Raw genomic sequence first — 10,930 nt, forward strand, 5'->3', positions numbered from 1 at the left:
CACTATTCAAATTTCATTATTTATGCATTCAATTCTTCCCACTGGCTTTCCTTTTTCCTCATATTCTTGGTTATATCTTCAAATTATAATTTTTTATAGATGCTTCTTTTCAGACCTGAAAAGCTGTAGCCTGGAAGAGAGTGTAGATATGCTGTTGTGTATTTTGTTTGCCAGGGGAATCATTTTTGCACATGTGCTGTAGCGTCTTTTTGCTTTTTTGGCTTTTTAAGTCCCTTCTGCTGTGTTTTTCAGTATTTTTATGAGTGGTGGTCACTCATTGGCTTGATAGGTATATTGTGTTCAAATTTGGTGTCAATTCGTCCAGTGGTTTTTGAGTTATGTTAATCCCACAAACTAACATTACATTTTTATTTATATAGATAAGGGTATTTCTGCTCTCTTCTATGTATTCAGGTCATACCCACAGCTTACTGATTGGGGAGTTCTGGGAGATACATGCAGTCCAAAAAAACCAAAACCACAACTTTTCAAGCACTGTTCATATCTACTTTGTGTTACAAGTCTAGAGAAGAAACACGCTTTTACAGCCATTTGCTAAAATAAAAAAACATGGGTAGCAAATAACCTGTGTGCTGCATCATGTACCTGTGTATTTTATTGACTTGTAAAGGTTAGTCGTATTATGTGAAGATGAGGAATCATTCTCCATTAGTGAGTCATACAGAAAACATAGGGAAACTAGATCCATTATCACAGAGATTGTGAACTTTGGAGCTTGGCTTAGCTGGGATATTAAAGAATTGAGCCACAAATGTGTGCCAAAGGTTTGTAGGCATCCAGGTGCACCTTTCTACTTCTTCTTCATTATTGAATATGTCCCTGCCAAACACTTTGGTACTGGCTCATTTTCAGTACTAAAGATACAGTGCAGGCATTTAGTATCCTTGTCAAGGACAGTACCAGTTACAGTGAAACATCATTAGTGGCTATCAGTCTTTTTCTGGGCAGAATTCAAGGAACCAGTAATGACTTTAAAATCCCTATGTAGCTTGAGTCCACACTATTTGAAAGGCTGTATCTCTCAGGCACATTTGATTATTTCTTCCCAACTATATTCTTTAGTTATAATTTGAGAAGATCAATGAGAAGATTTTCAATTGCAGATTCCCTTGAAAGATTCCTTTGACTCATATTTGTCCTGTGGTTTTCTAATGTACAGAAAGAGAAAGCATTCAGTGTGCTATGTCATTTGATATGGGTTGATGGAGAAAATGCTTGATAGAATTGCCCAGTGCTCTTGGCACATGTGCACTAAATAGTAGGGAAACTGCTGTTGGAATTTGGTGGCAGCAAAAAGAAACATTTTGTCTAATGAACAAATCTTGCAGGGAGATATGATCCTTGTTTTCTAACAGTACTGCATTCCTGAAAGCCTGTAGGAATGGTGATTATGCTTGAAATCAAGTAACATGCTATGTTCTTAAAGTGACATTTATTTAGGTATTATTTCTAAATTTAATTTAATTTGCTATTGAACCACTAAACCGGGATAGCAATTTTTGTGTTACAGTGGTAATAGGTAAAGCCCCTATTGCATTCAAAAAATGAAATTTAACCTCTGGACTCACAGATGTTGCTCACTTTACCACAGAACAAAGCTATAATGGAAAAGGATCCCAATGTACACACATGACACGTACAATGCGCCTTGGCTGACCTCCTAGATAGATTACTGCTGGGATCATGTTCTGGGGTCTTCAGACAAATGAAGATCAAAACTATGGTGGTAGTTATTTTCCAGATTGAAGAGAGATTGTAAAGAGGAAGAGCGAGAGAGATTATATGGCTATTTAGTGCTTGAACAGGAGCTGGTTGTTATGTCAGGGTTTTATATGTTGAAGGATGAACAGTATATAGCCCTTTGGTCTCTGAGGCCCACTGACAGTGTTTTGACTTACTACTGCACCACACAGGGCAGATGCACACTACCCATCACATGACATTGCTGGACTTCCAGTGAAGGCCCCGCCTACAACTGGCGTGTAAGCATCCTAGGAAGCTTCCCTTGAAACACTGGAGCCTGCCTGTGTTGTGCTGGTTCCAACAGAGCGAGCAACAAACAAACTCTCCCCAGTTATACCCCTTCAGGAGTGTCCCAAAACTTGTTGACTTCAATTACCTGAATTACTCAGCCTGTGGATTGTAATTAATTAGAGTGAGCTGTTTTAATTTGAACACAGATACGGTAGTAATAGGAATGACAGTGCTGGTGGTTCAGAAGGTACCAAACACTGGCTGTTAAGAGACCCTAGTTTTCATTCTTTATCTCCTTGTGCTTTTGTCTAAAATGAAAAAGATGGTATGAGGATCCCATGATTGCAGAACATTTGAAAAGCTGTACTGTTTTAGTTCGGTTCAGTTTTAGTCATAAGGACTTATAGACACGATGTCCCCAGTTACATGGTGAAGGCAGGCCAACAATGTTAAGTTTAAATAACACTACTGATTTAAGTTGCACGTTTTTAAAAAAAACAAATGTTCTGCTATGAAGAAAATCCCCTGTCTCTCGAGAAAGAAACATACAAAAGTTCATGCTGACCTTTTAGTTTGGTTTTCTTTGACCAAATGATCAAAGATTAGTGTAAGAGTTTTAATCCTGCTGTGATGGCAGCAGACACATATTACTGAGAATACTTTGTTACAGATGATAATTGTACTCATACAACCTTCTTCTTCATTTCAATCTTCCCTTCTACAAGGGGTGTTCATTAAAGATTTCCCTTGACCTTCTATTTATCACAGGACACTGAAACTGCACATGTATAATGATATAAGCCTCTATAGGTTGCGTGCCAATTTACAACTCAGAACTGATAATGGTCTTAATTTTACAGGTGCTGAACTGGTGTGAGATTTGATAATGGACCCATTGGAATACAAACCAGTCATCAAGTTCCTTTACTTGAAAGGCCACACACCAAAGGAGACGTTTGATGAGATGAAAGAGGCTTATGGTGATGATTCCCCATCATATGATGTAGTTGAAAACTGACATTGTCCATTCAAATGTGGTCAGATTTCAGTGCAAACAGCTCCCAATTCCAGGGCAACCCCACTTTGCTAGTGATGAACACACCATCCAGCAAGTGGAGGTCGCCATTTAGGAAAATTGCTGCTTAACCATTTGCCACCTAGCCCAAAATTTCAAAATTAGTTTGGAGCCCATGGAAAAATAATAATCCAAGACCATCTTCACATGCATAAGGTATCCACTTGCTGCTCACACCTTTCCAGAAGCAGAAATGAGTCAAATGCTCTTGGGCTGTATTTTGGGAACAGCATGGAGTAATTTTGATGGATTTCCTAACAAAGGTTACCAAGATCACTGGGGCATACTATGCTTCACAGCTGCGGAAATTGTGGGAGGCCATCTAAACCAAGAGACATGGCATATTCACCAAAGGTGTCCACCTTCTGCAAGACAATGCACCAGTTCACAACTCACATGTTGCCCAAATTGAAGCATGTGTCTTTGAAATTCTACTGCATCCCCCTCATTCACCCGACCTCGCACCATCAGTTATTTTTGAAGGGAAAGCATTTTTCAGATGATGAGACTCTGATTTCTGAAGTCACAATGTGACTTTTGGAGCAACCTGTTAACTTCTACAAGCGAAGTGTTTACAGTTGCTTAAAAAGATGGGAGAAGTGTGTGTCTCTAAGTGGCACCTATGTAGAGAAGGACTAAGAATGGTACCAAGTTTCATTGCTCCCAGTCCACAGGAAGTGGATTAGGGGGAAATCTTTAATGGACGTCCCTCATATGAAGCAACTTTTCCCACCTAACTAGATCTGCATTTTCTTTCATTATCTGTGTTCAGTGGCCTATCACTTAGGAATTTCCTGAATCTTTTACATTGTGTGCATGTGCCATGCCATCTTCTATAGATCTCACAAATATTTTTTTCAGGGATACTTAGAAAGAAACAGTCTAGTTATGCTAGTTCATACCTTTGTGCTATTTTTCTACTCTTGTTTCTCTTATACAATCTTTTGCAATAGACTGAGGTTGGGGCTCAGAAGCTGTAGTAGGATTTCACATTTCTGCAAGAAGCACAGTTGATTACAACCCTTGAATTCTGCTTGATGTCAATCAATGCCATACACATGAAGACTAGGAGTCGTTGTTAAAGTTTCAATTACATAATGATTGGGCATCCATCAACACTGACAGGTACAAATGCTTACATTTCTAAACAATGTGTAGATCAGCTTCTGCTTCTTTGTTAGAACAAAAAAAAAACACCCTGCTTTTTTCATTTTTAAAAAAGGTGAACTTCTGAGAAGATAAAGCTGAGTTGAAGATCAGGTTTGTCTTTTCTCCTGTTCCCTTAACAACTGCCCAGCTGAGATGGGGGAGGAAAACATAATCGTTTCACTTATTCCATCATTATGCCAGGAAAAAGGTAAAAAGGTGGATTTTTATCCCTTAAATATTAAAGATGTGGAGTAATCTCTTAAAATAAGCTTTTTAAAAAAATGTAGAGAAGGACTGTTCCTTATCTCTTCAAACCCATGTAACCTCCACCACATGCTGAGTAGTTGTGGTCAGGACTTCTTCTTAAACTGTGTGTCCCGACTCTAAATGGGGTCGCCTTTGTTTAATGCTGGGGTCCCAAACATGTTGGCAATAGCAAAGGTTTTCTGAACGATACCTATGGGCTGTTAGACATTTCCACGAATCCATTGTGCAGTGTTTATAGTGAACTTTGCAGAAGATGCTTCATTTGTATTTCATAAAAAGGAAAAAAAAACCCAGCCTGTTTAGCAAGCCTTGGAAATGATGATTTCTTATCAGTAAATGTTAGATTTTTATACATATTTTAAATAACTATATATCTGGGTCATGTAAAAATTGTAAAAAAAGGGGGTCATGAATGGAAAGGTTTAAGAAGCCCTAATGGTCAGGGCACTCGTGTCTGGAGGCTTCAGGATCAATGTGAGCAGTGAATCTGCTCTCAATTTGAGCTCGGAGTTTAAGAGTGGTTGCAGATCCTAAGTTAGGTTTATCACCTTAACTTAAGCATGAATTTGACAGAGTCTCTAGCTTTCACTGGGTCAGGGTATTCCTAAAAAACTTAGGCAGATTGCACAATTTTGTACAGTCCTTTTTGTCAAAACAGGTCCCCATGTCTCCCTCTATTGTTCACTACTCAGCCCTAACTTCAAAGGGAACTGTTTAGCAAAGGTGGCTGGAGGAGTAGGGGATGAAGAATTATCTTCCAATAAACCTTATGGGTAAAACAATTCTGTGGTGAAGGGAAGAACAATGGGGAGAGCAATCCAGTCAAACGGTGTTTCCAATCTGATAGTTTGTGTTTATGGTGGAAGTCCATAATTTAAGCCAGGTCTCTGCATCTTTTAAATTTAGCAAAACAGATATTTTCCTACAATTAGAGAATTAAAAGTGTGACTCATTTTCATCTTTCAAAATTAGTTGTCAAAATTATAAAGTATTTTCACCTCATTCTACTGCTGTATGTATAAATAACTATATATCCCAAATGGTCCATGAGGACTAATGGAGTGATGATTTTGGAAGTATGCATCATTCTTATAATAGCCCCCATAACTACAACCCTAAAAAAAAAATCACAAATCTATGCAGCTGTATTGATCTCTGTCAACAAACCAGTCCTAGCGGTTTTCATTGCCACTGGGGCAGGCCATTTGTAGATCTTCATTGACCAGTCAAGGCTCAGTCTAATACAGGGCTAGCTTACAACAATACCATACAGCCCCTATATCCACAGAGGATTTTGTTCCAAGAGCCCAATGTATACCTGAAATTATGGATAACAGTGAACTGTATATTTGGACTGGAAGCATGCCACAAAATCACACTGGGACCTAGAGAGGCCCACAGACATTTCAATGGGTAATATTTTTGGAGCATGGGTAAATGAAACCATGCATATTCAATCTGTGGATAAGGGAGCTATACTGTTGCATTTGCTGCATTTGTTAACCGCCGCTCTCAGTGTAATGTTACTGGAAAAAATCAAGTTTCTCCACAAGTTACGGAAAGGATGGAAACTTAGGTTGAAAGAACCTTGAGGAGATACAATGGCAGATTATGTTATTGTTCTTGCTCCCCAAAATGTTCCAGCATTCTGATCCCTGAGTGATGTTTACTGTGTCACAGCCCCTAAATTTCCAGTGCTTTTCTTCTTAGTCAAAGGAAAATCAATCACACAGTGCTGTCCCTTGACACCTCACATCTTGGAGAAGTGGATAGCACATAACAATATTCTTTTAATCCCTTAGGAGCTGTTATTTAAGCAGCCGCTCTGACATTTTCAATGAAAGGGAAAAGATGTGTAAGGAGGAAAGGAGGGAAAGCAATCTTTCCAAACCACCTTGACAGAACATATTTCTTGATACTAGCCTCTAGAAGATAGTTCACATGCAGAGGTAATGACTGCCTATTGAACAGATGACTTAAATAAATGAAATGGCTGTCCTAAATCAAAGCACCACTTGGGACCAGTTGTTTCATAATATGTTCAAATCTCCCTGATAGCCAATGCTATATGATTTCTTAATATAGAAGTACAGCCAGTCCTCCATATCCCCAGATTTAATCTTCCACAGCTTGAAATATTACAAAAATAAAAATAAAAAATCAAACCTTAGTTTTGTCATTGTATATAATGGGATTTCAAAACTAAGGTTTGATTTTTTAAAATTTTTTTTATTTTTTTTTAGTATTTCAAGCTGTGGAAAATTAAATCTTTGGCTTTAAGCATCCAAGGATTTTTGTATCCAAAGGTGTCTTGAAACCAAACCCAAGCCAAGGATAAAATGTAATATTCACTGTTATTTATAATGGATTTAGCTTGTATTGTATTGAGAGATGAAGTGGTGTCCATGAATGCAAGTCCCATGATTCTATAGCATTGAGCCACAGCTATTAAAGTGGTGTCAAACTACATTCAACCGAGAGTGATAATTTCCCTCTGTTACTCCTATTTAATTTTGAAACATCACCTCCAACATGATCCTTGACTTCTGTTAGAAAAAGAGAAGTTATATTCCCCATCCACAAACATAGTTATCCAGCCCATCCCCCAAATTTTAAGAATTTTATGGTTTTTATAAAACCTTGTACAAAATAGTGGCAAAATGTGGCACACAACATCAAAGTCAAGATACAGCCATTATATGCTACTTGCCCTCTGCAGGCAGAGCCCCTTCTTCCCCCAATCATAGAAAAACTTTTTAAAGGTTCCCACAAGGCTTCTCTCAGATGAGCTAAAATCCAAACAAGTTCTCTTTTTTTAATGTGTTTAATATACTTTCAGTAAACCAGGATGTATTTTCAGCTTCTGGCTTAGTTTCTGGAATATTCACTTTTCATTTCTTCCTTCCTTAGATCTTGTTGATGATTTATCAAATTTGTTTCAGCCAGGGAACAGGAGGTATAAACAAGTTCATTTTTGTCCAGATGAAAATTGAACAGTTCACTATTTTTGTGTTGGCAGCTGGCCTGTAAAGTAGGGCTTCCAGCCTTAATTCTCTGCTTTCCAAAGGACCTCCAAACAGTCTCCACAAAGCAGAATTTTCTGTGGTCAAACTATAAAGAGCAGGGTGTGAAAAAGTTTTAAGTGCAACCCCTATATCCATGGAACTGATATCTGCAATTTAATTTCCATCTCTGACAAAACATGTCCTCTCTTGGCATTTTCTAGGTCCTTCAGTACAATCCTGTGATATTCTTGGGTCAGGAGTCGATCATTTCAATAGGATTGACTATTACTCATAGTTTTGCATATCCACATGAGATTCAGATGTACTCCACAGATATGTGGGTATATTGTCCAATTGCATCTCCAGGCTATTTGTCTAATTGCATCTCCCTATACAGAACATCTCGTTCACTGGGGTCAGTGGAGGAGGCCCTTCTCTCAGTCCCACCCCTGTCACAAGCTCGGTTGGTGGGAATGAGAGAGGGGGCCTTCTCCATGATCGCTCCCCATCTCTGGAACTCCCTCCCTAAAGAAAATAAAATTGCCCCCACCCTCCTCTCCTTTAAGAAACTTATGCACTTTAGCGTATGGAGAGGAGGAGGATTCTGACATTTTAACCAATTATTATGCTGGCTAACCCACTTGTATTTTATGGCTGCTATGATACATCTTAAATGAATACTGATGTTAGCCATTTTAAAGTAATTGTATCATAATTGCTTTTAGGGTATATGATGTAATGTGTTACTCATGTTTTAGTTTACTATGTCTTGTTGGATTGTTTTTTATTATTTTCATCTCAATGCTTAATTCTTTGTTGTAAGTTTACTGTTGTTTCTGTGCATTATCTTGTATTATTTTGATATGTTTGTATTGATGTTTGCCTTTTGTTTTGTGTCTGTAAATCGCCCTAAGTCCCTTCGGGGAGAGAAGGCGGTCTAGAAATAAAGTTGTTGTTGTTGTTGTTGTTGTTATTATTGACAAATCAGGGTTTGGAAAAAGTCTTTACACTAGTTGGGGAGTTGAGGAGTTGAGGAGTGATGGAGAGAAAGAGCTAACTTTTCCAAAATTCTGTTCAAGAAGAACCACACTTTACAGGAACAGGAAATAAAGAAAAAAACTGATCCAGGATTTCTCCCCCTCCACCCCATGTCATTTTAAACTCAAGGACCAGTGGGAAGAAGTGAACACAGAGGGAAGGCAGAAGACAACAAACACATGTTTTCTAAGAAGAAATAATACAGTGATAGCAAACAACAAGAACAGCGGCAGCAACAACTTGAAGGCAGTAAACAAAAAGAAAATGAGAACAGAAAACAGAGCAGCAAAAATTAAAAAAGTTATCTGTGAATGATCAAAATTAATAACCTTAATCAGAATTGTTATGATGAAGGACTATTATAATGAAAAGGATCAGAAATGTGTTGGAAGAATCCATTTCTTTTTGGTCTGGCCCATTGTTTGTTTACTCTTGGTAGAATAAAAAGGTGGCAATTTTTCTCTTGACTGGGTAGAAGCTGATTATACTGTGTTTGCTGAATTATGCGAAGAAAATTAAACCCATAATAGCAATTTAAGCATGACAGTTATCTTATAAAGCAGCAGGTAGAAGCTCACTTACACTGTATGATGCTTCACATTTCACCTCTGTAGAAAACAATTTAAGAAAAACATATTAGAGATAATTAGATTTGATTTAAATCTCCTGCTGCTTCGGAACCTGATTGGTGTGTTACATTTTTGTATTTGCTTCCTATGCTACAAAAGGCTTCAATGCTGAACAAATTGGCATACATCTTGTCCAAAACAATATATATATATATATATATATATATATATATATATATATATATATACACACACACACACACACACACACAGAGAGAGAGAGAGAGAGAGAAATTCCATTAGAAAATTAAGGTTTCGCTTTCCTTCTACTTTGACAATTAAACAAACAAGTAAAAAGCTTAAAGTCAATTAATAGCCTCAGTTTTAAAAGATGAAACAATTTAAACAATGGATTTGAAATGTAGTAATATCCAAGTACAAAGTGAAAACAAATTTGACTTTATAGGATTAGCCAGCTAGATGAGCAACAGTGCAAGGAGATCAAGAGCAAGAACGTGATTTTCAGATTTCCTTGGGCAAATCAGCAAAAATAGATGCTATTGAGCTGCTGCTTTGAGTCTCCTTCTAGAGAAAAAATGCAGGGTATAAATAAACATAACAACAACAACATCATCATCAACAACAATATGCTTCCTTTACAACTGTTGTCCAAAGTGGGACTGAGAAAAACATTTTTTCTGTGGTTCCAGATCTTTCTGAAGATTAATAACCTAAGCTGTGGTTTTTTGTTTACACCAGTGAGGTGGCTAGAGATGAAAATCTTTGATTATTCCATCCCCAAAGATATGCTATGGAAAAAAATATCTGTATTTTCCTCACACTCTCTCCTGATAGGAATTATTCTGTGGAGAAAACCATGCTTCACCTGCACAAAAAAACCCACAGACAAAACCTGTTTCCTGTGAAGAAAGCAGGTTTTGTGCCAAAAGAAGTGTTTTTCTGCTCAGAATAATCCCTGTACAACACATCAGGTCCTTGACTACAAGGAGAAAATTGTTTAATAACAACAACAACAACAACAACAACAACAACAACAACAACAACAACAATATTTGTAGACTGCCCTATCTCCCTGGAGGAACTCAGGGCGGTTTCCAACATATATGGCAATCATTCAGTGCCAGAAAGGAGAAACTTACAAAGTACAACAAAGCAGATCACATCAAACAATATATAAACGACCTGACTTTAAAACTTAATAACAAGCAAAATAACAAAGATAAAACTTAAAAACCCATATAAACAAATACATAATATAAATTTATCACTAGGTAAAACAACTAGAAGTTAGTTACTAAAACCCAAACAGTGTTGAGGTGATTTGCCAGAACAAACAAGCTGAAATTAATTCCAGTATTTAGTCAAGGTTTAGCATCTAGACAAGATTTAGCATATCTAGACGAGGATGTAGGCCAAGGGGTGTTAGTCTTCCCCCTCTCCATATGCCAAGGTGCATAGATGGATTTTTAGCAGCTTTTTGAAGGCAATGAGGGAGGCAGCATTTTTGTTATTTTGGGAGGATGTTTCAGAGGTGGGGAGCCATCATGGAAAAGACCCCCTTTCTCATTCCCACCAACCATACTTAAGATGGGGGTGGGACTGAGAGCAGGGCCTCATCTGCAGATTGCAATGCTCAAGCCGATTTGTATACAGAGATGCAGTTCTGCAAATAGTCTGGGCCCAGGCATGTAGCTGGGGGGGGGGGGGGGCTTGGGGGGCTTCAGCCCCCCCCCCCCCCCGAAATTCTCATGGTGGTCCGCAAGACGGCCTTACTGGTACATTATTTAAACTGTTATGTTTATTCATATCAT

Source organism: Anolis sagrei, chromosome 3 (genome assembly GCF_037176765.1).
Source record: "Anolis sagrei isolate rAnoSag1 chromosome 3, rAnoSag1.mat, whole genome shotgun sequence".
Taxonomy (NCBI): Eukaryota; Metazoa; Chordata; class Lepidosauria; order Squamata; family Dactyloidae; genus Anolis; species Anolis sagrei.